The 5,147-nt window shown below is 31.8% G+C and overlaps 1 long non-coding RNA gene across 2 annotated transcripts; it reads right to left on the reverse strand.

Annotated features, from left to right (window-relative positions):
• Positions 1-339: 339 nt before the first annotated feature.
• Positions 340-3,432, reverse strand: LOC107866262. Of its 2 annotated transcripts, XR_007053120.1 has the most exons (4): positions 3,396-3,432; positions 2,570-2,639; positions 2,380-2,458; positions 340-763 (listed from the first exon to the last, which is right to left on the reverse strand). It is a non-coding gene; the product is annotated as an uncharacterized LOC107866262 (long non-coding RNA). The 2 variants fall into 2 exon arrangements; XR_001672829.2 differs by lacking the exon at positions 3,396-3,432 and having other exon boundaries at positions 356-763; positions 2,570-3,388.
• Between the last annotated feature and the right edge of the window lie 1,715 nt (positions 3,433-5,147).

A 5,147-nucleotide genomic window follows, 5' to 3' on the forward strand; every position in this document is an offset into this window, starting at 1 on the left:
ATTGAAAAAAATACATAAAGTAGCATAATTAAATATTAAATTACAAAAAATAACACTTTTATCAAATTACATTTTGTAGCATATGTATTTGTATGTATGTATTTGTATTTTTGTAGCAACAGTTTGTAAAAATATAAAATACATATCAATCATAAGGCAATAAAAATCATATGTATTTATATTTTTGTAGCAACAGCTTACAAAAATATAAAATACAACTTGCTATATTATGTAATTATGAAACCGTTGCTATGAAACTCATAATTAAAGGGATAAGTATGCTATTTCTGAATTTTGCCTATTTTTATTTACATACATAATAAATTATAACACAATATATACAAACCACAAAACAAAATCATTCATTAATAATCTCATAATTCAAAATATGCAACAAGCTAGTAATTGAAATTAAAAAGCAAAATGTAATCAAGTCCATCAATATCATCGCGCATATTAGAACCTTCATCATCATTGATTGGATGGTGTGTCTTTTCTCGAGCAAGCACTTTCTCCATGGAAAATCCATTTGGTGGAACTAGCAAGAAACACTCTAGAAAGCAAGTGATCCTCCACCACATCTCTATAATGCCAATATTGATTCTCCCAATCTCTACAAGGACATAATATCTCATTTTCTTGAGAAGCTCGTTCAAATGCTGGTTCAAATGTCTTTTCAAGAAAATATTTCGCTCCACGCTCAAACTCATGAGACCATATTAAACAATTCATCCAATTTCTATCTTCACTATCCATTAAATTCCTAAACACATCGAAATCACCAAAATTATGATTCATGCAAAGCTAAAATATGAACATTGCCAACCACATGAAACGAGCAGCCCAAGAAACTTGCACAAAAATTTTAACTAGTTTAACAAACATAAGCAAACCATGCAGCACAGCAGATATAATGGGTGAACATCAAAATAATGGAAAAGAAAAAGAGAAGAACTAAAGCTACATTGGCCAAGAATGTAGAAGACAAGATAAGTCAGTGCCAAGAAGATTTATCATGCATGACGATACTTAAATGCTCCTCATACCACTAGATTTTGCAAGTTCATGTGACCCTGGAAGCAAGGCATTCCCTTATCACAGTTCATGTCTAAACTTTAGACCAAGTATTTATCATCCCTGTTCAATACTAGTGTACTAGAAATGGAGGCTAACTCATTAGATACATGTCACGACCTCTTTCATAATAACTTCAATTGGATAAGTAAACAAGCATCCGAGAAGAGTAAAGAAGAAAGTACAATTTGGAAAGGAGGTAAAAAGATAATGTGTGGCAAAAGAGCATTGTATGTGTGGAACAATGAGCAATTTTGGAAACCAGGTATTTGATTGATTTTGCAATCAGAAGTTAGATTGGATCTCACTGGACAGTCCTCATGCAAGCTCTTGAAATCGAGCTGACTGTCCACTTGAGCTTCTCAAGATAACCGCTGTTGGAACATCTAAACAAGTGGTTGAAGAAACAGGGAAAAGATTATCATCTTTTGCTGCTGAAAATAAGAAGTTCCCCTTCTTCTTCAAGGCAGTGGTGCCAGAAATCAAAGACCTCAGTAAAGATCTTTTTGAGTGAGATACTAGTGAAGTTGTGGCAGTTTACTCAGAATATTGTCTCAAGGGCATGTTAGCATGCCCAGCTCTATATTCCAATTAGACATCAATAGCTAGCTTAGGTATTGACGCCTAATAGCAGAAGAAAGGCCTTCAGTCCAAACAAATCAGGTTTATCATTAAACAAGAAAGTAAAGTATTTCTACCATTAACGTAAACAAGCAGTTGCCTATTAACACTGAATTTTTTCTTGGAAGATTCTCATGTTTCTTTCTTGCCAGATTGTATGTATAGAAAGAAAAGATGCTCATGACATTCATTTACAATCTGCGACATGCTACTGAGATATCCTATATCTCTAGTCGGCAGTCTTCCACAGATAGCCATTTGCAAGATGAAAATCCATTTTGTACTTGTTACAAATTATTTTCCTCCATTCAACTTCGTGCAGTCACCTCTTAGTTTGAAATACAGTAGCTTTAATTTGCTGGAAAAAGTAAGAAGTTGACAGACAACATCATCATCATACCCAGAAACCTCTACACACATGACGCATTGTTGGTTTTGACTATCCAGATAGAACCTTATTTGATGTAGGATGCATCCAGTGTTTTTTATTTTTATTGTACTTTCTTCTTCTAAAGAAGTCACTATGAATATCCCTATCCATCATTACAATATTTTTATATATTGGAATTATAAATTGTATTTTTTATCTAATAAATTTATATCTTTGAGTCGTAATGTAAAATGAAATCCCTCGTACATTTCCACTAGCAGATAGAAAAACAAGAGACTTGAACGTGATGTTACCTTTTTACAGTCTGAAGTTTAGCGATGGAAGTTCTTGTTTGAGAAGTAGTATTGACCAGTGGCAAAGACAGTAAGCTATCTATAGGATCAAAAAGATTTTGTCATAGTAGTTAAGTAATTTGATAAAAGAAGCAATTGAAAGAAGAATCAACTAGCTTGATCTAGATTTGCAACTCAACATTGATCTTACCTTTTCACTGTTTGACGTTCAGCGCTTGTTTGAGAAATAATCTTGAACAATGGCAAAGAGAGTATGCTATCTACGGGATCAAAATGATTTTGTCAGAGTAGTTGAAGTAGTTTGGTACACACACCCCACTTTCTAAGGCTACGCCCGAGCGGAGGAACCCTCTCCCCTTCCCAAGCTTGGGACCACACCCGAACCTGGGACCGTTAACTATCTTGGTTCTATAATGGAGTCAGGTATTCAGCTATGGTTATGTTGCTTAATGGAGTCAGACCGTTAACCTGGGACCGCTTTTCATACTAGTATGTTGCTTAATTAGACACTTCGAAACATGTTAGATAGGTGAAAAACAATCGATATTTGAAGAATTCAATACAGACACAAAAATATTTTTAAAGAATTCGAACAACATAGCTTTAGATATCAAAGCAGGGGTGTCAAAAAATTCCCAGAATCATCGAAAATGATATTTGGTCTGACATGACTATAAATTTGTGATAAAAATAGAAAATCTACATAATTATCAGTTGTCCATTGAGCAATGAAGTGAAAAAAGAAAGTTTTCATGGTGTTTCATTCTCTCATCATGTTAATAATAATATCGTTGATGAAAATGTTATAAAACTAAAGATATTAGGGGAAATGAGAAATGTAGCATGTGATACTGATTCTCTTGTTCCTGGCACTCCGAAGAAGCAACTACATCTCCCCCCGCCCCACCCAACCCCCCCCTCCTTCTCGTCAGTATAAAGGAGTAACAAATTAAAGGGAAAGAAAAATCTTAAGCAGGTGCACACTCGAGAGGGAGAATATGATGTGGGAGATTTACCTCCTTCAACGAGTGCAGGCCAGATCTGAATAAATTTGTATTTGTAAAGAATTATTTTGTATTTATATTTATAGTTAACTATTATTTGTATTTTTAATAATTGAAAGGAATGATAGATTTTCTTTCTACGAATACTTATTTTTGTATTCATTGAAACGAGTTGTATTTATTAATCAAATAAATACAATTCAAATTTTTATACAAATACATATTGTATTTGTATTTGTAATATCATTTGTTTCATATGTTTGTAATTGTAATTGTATCAAGTGATACTTGCTTATATACAAATATAAATGATAATTTTGACATGTAAATACAAAATGGTATATTTGTATCAAATGATATAGTACATATTTATATATTTTAGAATCAATAAAATATAATTAATGCCTTTACTTATTTGTATATAAATACAAATGATAAATTGTATATATTCACGGCTAAACTATTCAAATACAAATGATAAATTTATTTGAAATATACTATTTGATACCAGTATAAAATATATAATACTATAAAAAGGGGAGAAAAGGAGAACAGAAAATACATATTTGGCGCCTAAATAGTTAATGTATTTACGTTTTATATGAATATAAATGACCGAGTAAAATTGAATACAACAGCTATGGATTAAATATAACGGCTATAAATTGTAATATTGCAAACTATGACTATAAAAATTGAATTTTGTGCTAAAGTGTCACTATTTCTGAAAGTCTCTCTTATATTAAAAATAGTTATCCAAATTTATTTGTCCAGTTTAAAAATCAAAAGTTAATTTTATCATTTTATATCTATTTTATTCTTATTATTATATATTATTTTTTTATTAATACTTAGATGACTTATAATCTCTCTCTATATAAAAGGATCATTGGAGTCTGTTGATATGGCATATCCCATAATCTGCAAATCTATTTATCTTTTATCTGTTGTTTTAATTTTTTTTTGTTCAATTTTAATTGTTTACCATCTTTTTTTCTAATCAATAAACCCATTATTTATCATTTTGCCATTACCAAGCACCATTAATTCAGTAAAACCGACGCTCTTCCTCCTTTTTTCCTCCTCTCGGCTTTTCTTGATTACACCATTTTGGCAATGGCGTTTGTTAAACTGTGCCGGATGATTTAATTTCTTTCTCCATTCATAAAAAGCAACTGTCCTGGGATTTCTGCTCGTCCTTTTGCAAGGTACAAATGCCACAACCAGGTAGCTATTTTTTCAAGAGCTTCGAACCTAAAGGAGTTTTTTTAATTGATTTTGATTGATCTGATAAAATGAGTTCTGTTTGATTGATCTGATAAAATAAGTTGTGATGATAATTTGCCAAATAGGTTCTGTTTGATTGATCTGATAATTTTTTTAAATTGATTTTGATTGATCTGATATCCTGCAGTGCATTAAGGTGTGGTTTTGATACACTTACACCAAATGCCCTCTTATTCAACTCGTATAATCCAGAAAAGTCACATTTATCTGGTATAATTATTAATTGAACGACTTCAATTAGTACTTTGGTTTCCATCTTATATGTTGGTTATGTTCAAGGATATGGAATGAACACGAATGTCCACAGCACTGTTAATGAGCTATTAGTTTGTTTCCAATATTTAACTCTTCTCAGTCTCCAAATTGAGGTTTCACTTACTCATTTTGTCATAGGACATACCACATAAAAGAGATGTCCATTTGTAGCATTGAACTAAAAAATAACGTCCTATGCATGTAAAAGTGCTATATGCATCC

The sequence above is a fragment of the Capsicum annuum genome, chromosome 3 (genome assembly GCF_002878395.1).
Source record: "Capsicum annuum cultivar UCD-10X-F1 chromosome 3, UCD10Xv1.1, whole genome shotgun sequence".
NCBI lineage: Eukaryota > Viridiplantae > Streptophyta > Magnoliopsida > Solanales > Solanaceae > Capsicum > Capsicum annuum.